This window comes from Bos grunniens, chromosome 5 (genome assembly GCF_055505025.1).
Source record: "Bos grunniens cultivar Pamir isolate PY7600 chromosome 5, Bosgru_T2T1.0, whole genome shotgun sequence".
NCBI lineage: Eukaryota > Metazoa > Chordata > Mammalia > Artiodactyla > Bovidae > Bos > Bos grunniens.
In genome coordinates this window covers 76,917,722-76,929,282 of record NC_141169.1, presented here as the reverse complement: position 1 = coordinate 76,929,282, position 11,561 = coordinate 76,917,722, and the positions used below count along the sequence as shown (strand labels likewise).

The following is an 11,561-nucleotide window of genomic DNA, read 5'->3' as shown; positions in this document are numbered from 1 at the left end:
AGGTGTGGGGCTTCCTTTCTTTCTGAGTTGACCTAATGCTGGGTGTGTGGGATGCGAGCCGAGTGGGGCGGCTTCTGGGCTAACAGCCTGTAGGGATGGGATGGTGTACTCTACAGCCGCCGTCCTCTCCACCCCGTGCGTGGAGGGCTGCCGGCTGGCCCGCTTTTAGAAGCAACAGCAGATTTACGGGTTGTTCCCAGATCCTGAGGGTCGGGTGGAGGGAACAGGACTCGGGCCATCTGCTGCCTCCATTGTCCCAGAATAGCTACGTAGGGCGGGGAGTAGAGTCAGCAAGGATCAGAACTGGGATAGAGGAAGGAGGGAGCCTGGGATTAACCCCTTGTGAGTCTGTGTGGGAAGGGGGAAGCTGCCTGTAGGCTGTGCTAGAATGACCTGCGTGGGCCCCACAGGCAGGGGCTGGGAGCATGGTGGGGAGGCAAGGTTGAACCACCTTGTCTTGGCCTTGCCGTACCCTTCAGGCATGTATTACTCCCATTTTACAGGTTAGGAAACTGAGGCACGGAGAGGGAGAAGGCCCTTGGTCCAGGTCATGGGGCTTTTAGGAGCCAGGGCCAAGGTTTGAGACTCCACAGTGGTCATCAGTGCAGGACAACCATGGAGGGTGGAAGAGCCTCCTCAGACTGGCCTCGACCCTCCTTTCTTCTTCTGCCTCTCAGCCCTTGGGCACCTGACTTCACCATTCACTGGCCTTACCTGTGAAATAGAGTGACCTCTACGTAGCCTGCAGGTGTGGTTTTGAGATGCTGCACAAAAAGCTCCTGGGGCAGGTAGTTCCTCAGTAACCACTGTCTCGCAGCTCTCCCCGAACTCAGTGTTCTCAGCTGTAAAACGGAGTGAAAAGGGCGTTACCATAGCAGCCTCCTCGCTGGCCTCCCCTCAGACCCCCCTCCACCTTGCTCCTCGTTACTCCTGGTAGGTGCGCAGTTTCTCTGTCTGCCCCAGCTCTCCCTGGAATGGCCCCCAACTCTGCATGGCTGGATAGCTCTTGTCAAGCCCCAGCATCCTCTCTTAGGGAGGCTTTCCTTGATCACCCACCACCAAGTGGCTGCCTGACTGCCATCACTTCGCTCTGGGGTAGCTCCCCAGGTGGCTCTAAACCTTGCAGGCATGCCTTTTGTTGGTACATCTGCTTGCTCATGTATTTGTTGCTTGCCCCTGTCTGACTGTTACGTCTGCAATCCCAGGGATTGCATTGGTTTTGCTCACTGCTACTTGCTACCTGGCACACACACAACGAATATTTGTGGGATGAGTTGAAAAATGGGTGAGTGAGCTTCTCAGAGCTCTTCCAGCTTGTCAGTTTTAAGATTCTATGAAAGGTGCTAAAACCCCTTGGGGACAAGATGATGGGGAAGCTTTATAATGGAAAGATCAAATTGGTAACATTGACCATTTTTTTTAGTATCATGCACAAAGGAAAAAATTTGACCTTAAGTGCTCCTGTTATGGTGCACTAGAAAGGACACAGCTTCACCCAGGAAGTGTGCTTGCCAAAGCAACTGACCCCACATATCAACCCTCTCGATCTAAATATCAGTCTCCAGGAAATGGGGGGAGGACACAGTAGAACATGTTAAATGACACCATGAGGGTTCAACCAAGCAAATCAACAATGGGGACAATTCTACAGACAAAGACCTGGTTTCTTCAACAACTAAAATACCATAAAAAAGGAAGGAGGAAGGAATGTTAGACATTAAAAGAGATTTAAGAGTCATAGCAGCAAAATACAGTGCCAGGATCTTGTTTCAAATAAATGGATCCTAAAAAGACATTTTTTGAGAAAAATAAGGAAATTTGAAAATTGACTTCATATTAGATAGTCTTAAGAAATTGTTAATTTTATTAGCTGTGATAATGAGGTTACTTTTTCAGAAATATTCTAATATGTGAGTGATGTATTCTGAAATATATTTGGGTGAAATGATATACTGTCCATAATTGTTTTTAAAGAGATGCTTGGGGGCAAGGAATGAAATAGGGATTTAAAGTGGGGATAGTTGTTGAAGTAGGGTGGTGGGCAAACGAGGATTCATTCTTGCTATTTCCTTTATTTGGGTGTGTGTTTGAAATTTTCCATCATAAAAATAAAATTAAATAAATAAGAGGGCTGTGGATATTCTATTTTGCTAGCTATGGCCCTCCCCTTTCCTTTTTTTAACTTTCTCCCTCCCCTCCCCCTTCCCCCATGTCCCACATTCAGGCCCAGAGAACATCTGTTCTCATCAGAAACTGCTGTCCTGACTCTACTTCCTGTTCTCCCCACACACCAGAGAAAGGAGAGGCAGACCTTGACTGGAAGCTGGTCCCTTCGTGATTTGCATTTTGCCTGTTTCCTGGCTTCTCTGAGGCCCATCCTGATTTCTTTTGGTTCTGAGCACTGGTCCCAGCTGCTTCACAACCCAGCAGCACTTTCCTTGGGCAGTCACAGTGACAGTCACAGCCATCACTTACCACTCCCCCTAGTCATCCATCCAATAAGAGTTTACTGCTCAACTCCTCTGGTGGGAGTGTCTGGGATCCCTGTGTTAGAGATTACACAGCAGAGTCAGGTGTAAGCCCTACTAGGGAGCTCAGATCCCAGTTGGAGCAGTATTGAAAACATGGCTTATCATGTAATTGATGATGAAATGTGACCATAGGGCAGAAGGAGGACTCAATTCTAGGGGCAACAGGAATCAGGAAGGTCTCCATCTGGAGCCAGGAAGACGTCAGACTGAATGAAATGCATTACATCTTGCCTTGCAGATTAGTCTAGGGAGACTCGAAGGAAAGTGAAAATGTTAGTTATGGTTGTGAGTACTACTGTCTTCATGTGCCTACTTATCTCACCTTGCAGGGTAAAGGTGAAGTATGTATGTACCTAGCACTGTGTCCGCATAAAACACAGGGAGTTCTCACCCTCGTTCCCTTCCTGCGTCTCCTCCTGAATGACTGTGTAAATTCTCCCCAGGGCAGAGACCCTGCACAATGCATCTCTGTGCCTCATATTATCTGGCACAGTGCTGGACACATAGCACACACTTCATGCAGACCAAAGACTAGGTAGGTGATTCAACCTCAGGCGAGTACCAAACTGGCTGTATTAGAATCACAGGTGCTTGGTAAAAACAGATTCCAAGGCCCCATCTTAGATCCTCAGAACTCACGTCTCCAAAGAACGGGCCAAGGAATCTGTGTTTTTACCTGGTTCCCAAGAGGATCTAAGTAGTTCCTGGCTTAGCAAACACGGTGGGAGTTGAGGGGAGTTCAGCACCATGGACAGAACCTCACACTGCTGCCCCTATCTCCTCTCTTTCCTGGGACCAGCTGGGGCAAGGACATTCTATGTGTGTATGAGACAGGAGTTAATGGTCTAGCCCTGATGGGGGCCATAAGACATCTGTGGCCTTGGCCCTCATGTGACACAGCCCTTGTCTGTGCTTCAGGAGCGAGTTTTGGGGTAGGCACTGGTCCTGCTGTGGGAGACAGCTCTGACTGCTCAGGGAGAGGCAGGATAATGAATATCCCCTCTATTTCTTTTACAAGTTATAAGTGACCCTCATACTGTGCAAGCAGCAAAGCATGAAGCCTGAGCCAGTGTGAACAAATTAATCCCCCAAAGGTGGTTTGAGCACCTACTGTGTTCAGGGGCTGTGCTGATAGCCAGGGGGCACCTAAGGATGAACAAGATACAGCTGCCTCCCCAAGGAACCCACAGCTTGTCAAATATGGTTCATTGACTGTTAGAAAGCAGAGCAGCCTTGAAGATAACCAGACCCAGAGTCAGCGAGTGTGCTTACTGGAGAGGCAGCCTGGGGAGTGGAGAGAACAGACATGTGGCAGAAAAGGCTTTTGGAATTTGAGACCTTGCTCTAGCACTGACTAGATGTGTAGCCTTGTACCTGCTGTTTAGCTTTCAGAATCTCAGTTTCCTAATCTGAGGAGTGGGAGTGATTACATCCTTCCGTCAGCCCGGTCCAGGGGCACAGCCCCAGCACCATTCATTCACTCATAGATTCACATTCATTCATTCACATTACATTTATGCCAGGTGAGCTGACAGTCACTGTGAAGGTGCTTGAGAGTCAAGGTGCTTGAGAGATGGCATGCAAGGGGTGTAAACTGGGGTGGAGGGTAATACTCCTGGCCTCCAGTGAGATGACATTTCCAGCCTCCCTTATAGTGAGAGGCCGGCCATATGACTGAGTTCTGGCTGATGGATGTGTCCCACTTGCAGGCCTGGCCCATAAAATTCTCCTCTACGAGATGATCTGTCTCTGTCCTCATCGCTGGCTGAATGGAGAGGACTTTGGGTTATAGGAGCCTGGAGATGGGAGGAGCCCAGGTCCCAGAATCTCTTTGTGGAAGTCTGTCCATCAAACAGCTGCACTGAATTGTTAGAAGAACCAGAAACAAACTGGTGTTGAGTTGGGGTCTTGGGTTGTTTGTCACCGCACTTAGCCTGTCTGTGCTCTCTGTCTGCGCTCAGTCATGTTTGACTCTTTGTGGCCTGCCAGGCTCCTTTGTCCACGGGATTTTTTTTCAGGCAAGAATACTGGATCCTCCTTCAGGGGTTCTTCCTGACCCAGGGATCGAAACTACATCTCTCACATCTCCTGCATTACAGGTGAAGCCATCCAGGAAGCCCCAGCCTACCCTGACTAATACTAATACAGGGAGATACAGCAAACAGGTAAACAAATAAACAGGAGTTCTAGAAACTTATGGAGTGATGAGGGCCACATGCAGGAAGGAGATCTTTGGGGGACACATTATGAATTTATTTTTAAATTCTTCTAAGCTTAACAAGTAAACTTTTAGCCTCTCAATGGTCCTGGTCTAAAATTCTCTAGCTTTGTCTGGCTAACCTCCTTCTCAAGCCTTCTGAAACCCTGTCTTGCATGATCTATGTCACTCTTAACTCCACCTTCTGGATTTTATTTCAAGAACCTGCTGTTTGTTTGTCTTTAATTTTTATCTTTAATTTGGCCCTGCTGGGTCAGAAACCTGTCCCTTCATGCTACATAGCTCCAGTGACCTTTCTCTCTCCCACCCATATCCTGGCCTTCTTGGAAAAGTCTCCAGATGGATCTGTGTTTCCCTCTCTCCAGCCCATTGACCCTCCCCAACCCCAGCTTTGTTCAGTATTTGGGTGTGAGCAGATCTGCATCTTTAATGATTTTATAGAAGCAGGATACAGACCATGAGACTGAAAACATCCAATTTACCAGTTGGTTTGCAAGAGACATTTATGTAGTTCAAATCTGTTTTATTTGTATCTGATTATTTTTAAAGTAAATCAAAATAAATTCTAATACATTAGTAATATGTTCACTGTGCCATTTACCCATTGCTGCATAAAAAACTACCCCAAAATGTAGTGGCTTAAAGCAGTGACACCACTTATTTTGCTCATGCATCTGTGATTTGGGCGGGTTTGGTAGGAAAGTTCATCTCTGCTCTGCTTGGTGTCCACTGGGGCGGCTCCGGCTGAGGTTGGATCATCTGAAGGCTCTGACATCTGATGCCTGGGTGGGGAAGGCTCAAATTGCTATTGCCATTCTCTGTATGAGGTCTCTCTGTTATGACATTTCAGGGTAGCTGGACTTCTTACATGCTGGCTCAGAGCTTCCAGCCAAGAGAGTAAGCTGAGTTGTCTCTTATGATCTGGCTTAGGAAGTCTAGCAACATCAACCAAGGCCAGCTCATATTCAACGAGAGGGCTGGCCCCACCCTTGCATTTAAGAAATTACATTATTAATTTTTAAAAATGTGTTAAAATATATAATATGAAATTTCCATTGTAACCATTTAAGTGTACTTCAGTGATATTAATTACATTTACAATGTTGTACAAACACCACCAAAACTTTTTGTAATGGTCATCCATGTTGTAGCATGTATCAGAACTCCATTCCTTTTCACAGCTGCATACTATTCCATTGCCTATATATGTCACATTTTGTTTATCCCTTCATCCATCCACGGACACTTGGGTTGCTTCCATCTTTTGACTATTGTGAACAATGCTGCTGTGAATGATGATGTACAAATATCTGTTTGCATGTCTGCTTTGAATTCTTTTGGGAATATACCCAGGAGGGCAATTCCTGAATCATATGGTAATTCTGTGTACCTTTTTTTTCTGAAGAACTGACATACTGTTTTCCACAGCAGCCGTTCCATTTTACATTCCCACCAGCAAAGTGCAAGGGTTCAAATTTCTCCATATCCTCACCAGCATGTTTTCTCTGTGTGTGTGTGTGTGTGTTTAAGTAACAGTCACCCTAATGAGTATGAAGTCTCGTCAATGGGTATGAACCATCTCCCTGTGGTTTTAATTTACATTTCCCTCTTGAGAAATTTTTATGCAGGTCAGGAAGCAACAGTTAGAACTGGACATGGAACAGCAGACTGGTTCCAAATAGGAAAAGGAGTTCGTCAAGGCTGTATATTTTCACCCTGTTTATTTAACTTATATGCAGAGTACATCATGAGAAACGCTGGACTGGAAGAAACACAAGCTGGAATCAAGATTGCCGGGAGAAATATCAATAACCTCAGATATGCAGATGACACCACCCTTATGGCAGAAAGTGAAGAGGAACTAAAAAGCCTCTTGATGAAGGTAAAAGTCGAGAGTGAAAAAGTTGGCTTAAAGCTCAACATTCAGAAAACGAAGATCATGGCATCTGGTCCCATCACTTCATGGCAAATAGATGGGGAAACAGTGTCAGACTTTATTTTTCTGGGCTCCAAAATCACTGCAGATGGTGACTGCAGCCATGAAATTAAAAGACGCTTACTCCTTGGAAGGAAAGTTATGACCAACCTAGATAGCATATTCAAAAGTAGAGACATTACTTTGCCAACAAAGGTTCATCTAGTCAAGGCTATGGTTTTTCCTGTGGTCATGTATGGATGTGAGAGTTGGACTGTGAAGAAGGCTGAGCGCTGAAGAATTGATGCTTTTGAACTGTGGTGTTGGAGAAGACTCTTGAGAGTCCCTTGGACTGCAAGGAGATCCAATCAGTCCATTCTCAAGGAGATCAGTCCTGGGTGTTCTTTGGAAGGAATGATGCTAAAGCTGAAACTCCAGTACTTTGGCCACCTCATGTGAAGAGTTGACTCACTGGAAAAGACTCTGATGCTGGGAGGGATTGGGGGCAAGAGGAGAAGGGGACGACAGAGGATGAGATGGCTGGATGGCATCACTGACTCAATGGACATGAGTCTGAGTGAACTCCGGGAGTTGGTGATGGACAGGGAGGCCTGGCGTGCTGCGGTTCATGGGGTCGCAAAGAGTCGGACACGACTGAGCGACTGATCTGATCTGATCTGAGTGGATAGTGATTTTAAGCATCTTTTAATATGCCTATTGCCATTTGTATATCTTCTTTGGAGAAATGTCTTTTCAAGTCCTTTGCCCACTTTTTAATTGGGTTGTTTTCTGTTGTTCTTGTTGATGAGATCTCATTCTTTTTTGCAGTCATGTAGTATTTCAAAGAAGAGTTATACAGTTCTTTTACTAACCAGTTCTCTATTGATGGCTATTCAGGTTGTTTCCAATCATATGTTGTTCAAGCAATGCAATAACGAATTTTCTCCTACACATGTTATCATGCTCAGGTGTGAGTATATTGGAAGAGAAATCCTTGCAGTAGGATTGGTGAATTAAAGAAAAGTTGCATGTGTCAGTTTGGTAGATGCTGTCCAATTGCCCTTGAGAGAGTATGCACCAGTTTATACTCTCTGTAGCTATGTAAGAGAGCAAGGTGCAGCTTTAAAACTAACACGTAAGTTTTCAGCATTATGTCAAAGATTTCTTCTTCCTTGGGGATGCTAATCTGACATTTCCTAATACCGATTAAAATGTTGGCCTAACACTGCACTCTGTTAAGGGATTTGCAACTTAATTGCATTTGTTCATAAAATGGAATTAATATCAAAAACTTGCCATCAACAGTGATTTTTGACCCTGTGCTATGACAAATCTATTCATGTTTTATGTTTTAAAAATCTATTCAAAGTTAAAAAACTGCTTCTTAATACTATTAAAATGATATTTAAAAAATCAGACTCAATCTCAATATGTATGCCAATCTTTCCAAATAGGATACAACTTATTTTTATCCATTTTTCCCCCAGAGGTATAGCCATGAGAATTCATGCCTGGAAACTCTTTTCTGTTGTCAGTGGTATCTAACAAGATCATGGAACAACTCACACATCAAATATTAACTCAACCTGCACTTTTTAGGTGACGTGGATTTAGAAGCAAACAGCATGCTTTCCATAGCCAATGCCAAACCCCTCCCTCCTCTGGATTCGAATTAAGAAAGTAACTGAAAGCTGTTGTGATAAAGCCAGGATCCAATTAAAACAGATAAACAGACTGTGGCCACATTAACTATAATATATTAATATATGTTCGTAATTAACTAGACACAGTTTTCAAGAAGAAGGGGACTTTTTTCAGAGGCGAAAACTCCTGTAAATGAAGAACTAACATGTATTAATAGATCAACTCAGGACACACATTCTATATGCTCTTCATGGCAACTAATGTAATATTTATATTAACTGATAATAAAGATATATGTCAAATAAGACTTGATGTGCAGGGTGAGTAAATGAGAAACACTTAGTATGTTAAAACCATAGTAAACACACAATTCACTTTGTACTGTGTGTCAATGTAGAAACTAGTTTACGTAAATAATAACTCACTTCTGTTTCCTTGCATGATGCCTTCAAGTTCATCTAGTCCAACTTCTTACCCAACAAAGGAACCCCGGATCACCCAAGCACTGCTGATTCCTCCAATGATGACAGTTTGACATTATCTCAAATGGCAGCAAAGCCATGATGCATCTTAGAAGTCACCTAAATTGGGTGCTTTGGGGCTTTCCCCTCCTCTGGGAGCTGTCCAGAACACACTGGCTTCTTCCTCAGCCACCTGAGATTCACAGACACATAACAGCCCAGAGATTTTTTTTTTTAAAAAAACAACCTCCCCAGGCAATTTGAGTTTGAAGCAAAGTTTGGGATCATCTGTTTCTACTTTACAAAGACCATCATCACCTGCTGGTCATCTCATTCGTTTGTCACACAAACTTTTATTGAAACTTTTTTTGAACTTTTATTGAACCTTGTATGCTAGGTCCTGAGGATACCCATATGTTACTTGCCTAATGTTTTTTTTTTGCACCTAAAGACATTTTGGGGTGAATTAAAAAAAATTTTTTTAATGTGGTCCATTTTAAAAGTCTTTATTGAATTTGTTACAATATTGCTTCTGTTTTATGTTTTGGTTTTTTTGGCCACAAGGCATGTGGGATCTCAGCTCCCAGACCAGGGACTGAACTCTGACCCCTGCATTGGCAGGGGAAACCCTAGACCACTGGACTGCCAGGGAAGTCCCAAGACATTTGTTTTAAACAGAAAGTTTATATAATGGATTTGATGGGCCAGATCTATTAAATCTATCATACTTCAACATAGGCACATAATTCTTAAAATAAATAAGAATTACCTAAAAGGTACACTACTATCTAAAAAGTAAACTACGGACTAAAGGTCCGTTGTGTATTACTTGTGATATTCATACCACCTTTCAGGAAGCAATTCACTTCTGTATTTGTTCACTCATTCTTTCATCCATCCATCCCATATTTCCTGAGCTCCTCTGATGGGCCATGCTTGATACTGGGCATCCTCCCCTGCCTTCTTGCTTCACCATGCCTAGTGTCCATCAGTCACCCAGGAGCCTTTCATTCTCCCTGCTGCTGGAACCAGAATGGAGCCGTCCTCACCCAAAGCAGTCAGGCCCTGACTGCTGACCTGGGGTTGGAGTCCCAGTGGGTAGTGTAGGCTATCACCACCAGGGGGCACTCCTGCCTCACTGCTGGCTTCTCACCCAGGCCGGGGCCAGAGCAAAGTGGCCCTGGCTGGAAGGGGAGGATGGCTGGCATGATACTGAGGGGCACCAGGCCAGGCTTTTGAAGAGCCTTATGGGATAAGGAGGCATGGAAATGGGGCCCCTGTACTCAGATTCTAGGAAATTTTCCCTCTCCTGACAGGGGAAAAGAGCACACAGTACATCTATTTACACAGGAGCAGCTGGTGACAGCGGCCCTCGATGAAACCATCCTGCCATTTGGTGAAGGGCAAGGCCACCCCGTGTGCAGATACTGAGCTCATCATAAGCACCAGACAGTGTACCTACAGCTGATCCGGAACCTGTCCTCTACCTCAACCCTCTGCTGATTCTTTCCTGGGCGAGGAGAGGGCTGATGAGGGCCAAGGGGGCCTCTCCTGGGGACTGGGGCCACCCTGATCCCCACCTACAGCCAGGAAGACCAGTCCAGGTGGATGGGGCCTTCTACAACTGTTCTTCCCCTGGGCCTCAGTTTTCCCTTCTATAAAATGGAGCTGAAATAATTTCTGCCCTATCTGCCTCTCTTGGGAGCGTGGCTGTGAAAACTGCTGCAAACAGCAAATAATAGATTTGAAGAGAAACAGGAGAATCTAAAATGGAACTTGGAGCCCCTCCTCTCTGCTCCTTCCTGCTTTGGAATTTGCTCCAATTTGTAATCTGAGTGAGTAAGTCTGTGCTTCACCACGCCTTGCTGGAGCTGGCAATCAGGTGCGGTGGTGGCTTCTGCCTTGCCCTGCAATGACTTGTCTCTAATTGCTCTAATCTGTGTTTTCACGCACTCGCTGGAAAATGAGAAGAGCCACCAGCTCCACGGAGGAGAGGAGCTGAGGTGTGAATCCCAGGCAAGGGGGAGGGGGAGGCGTGCAGCCGAGCACCTACTGTCTGCAGCCCCTGGGAGCGGATGTGTGCGAGGGTGACGATTCCTGGGGAGCCCGAGTACCTGGGAAAGGGGATGGGGGAGGACAGGGAACCCCGATTAAGTCTGTCTCCCAGGGAGAAGAGGACTGAGGGCAGAACGCTAGCTGGGCACAGGGCAGAGAGACCCGAGGGAGCAGTCTATGGGTGAGTGTTTTCTCCGTGTGCGAGTCCCCCTTGTTTCTGGGAGTGTGCAGCTGTGGCTTTCTCTGAGACAGGATGATTCCGTGTGGTCTCACCTGATTTGTCTTGCCTTTGGGAGGACAGTTCAGTATGCGTCTGTGTCTGGTGTTTTGTCTCTGAATGTGTGTCTGCACGTGAGTGTGTGTGATAGAGAGTGCGGGTTGCATGTTACCACCGCTAGCAGCTGGCTCCGTGGGACTTAGCTTCCAGTTGCAGGGCTTTCTTGCTGAGCCTCTGGGAACCCCACCTTGGGCAGAGGTGCTGGTGCAGCTGCGGGTGGGATGGTGCTAGCCAGGATAGCCGCTTAAGCCCCTCCTGCTGGGGTAAAGCGATTATCTGTGTGTGCGTGCGTGTGTGTGCATGTGTGTGTGTGTGTGTGTGTGTGTACTTCTATAGGTGGGTGAGACTGAGCTCTCAGCCTTTAGGGGTTGCAGAATCCTCAACTACCCCCCAAAAAGGTCCAAAAATTTGCCCATGGTGTTTCCTTCCCTCCCTTCCCTTGCCAGGATTTGCTCCCCGT

The 11,561-nt window shown here is 45.8% G+C and overlaps 1 long non-coding RNA gene across 1 annotated transcript; it reads left to right on the top strand.

Annotated features, from left to right (window-relative positions):
* The first annotated feature begins 2,029 nt into the window (after positions 1-2,029).
* On the top strand, positions 2,030-8,080 carry LOC147372471 (uncharacterized). The gene is made up of 2 exons (XR_015164876.1): positions 2,030-4,696; positions 6,489-8,080. It is a non-coding gene; the product is annotated as an uncharacterized LOC147372471 (long non-coding RNA).
* The last annotated feature ends 3,481 nt before the right edge of the window (positions 8,081-11,561 follow it).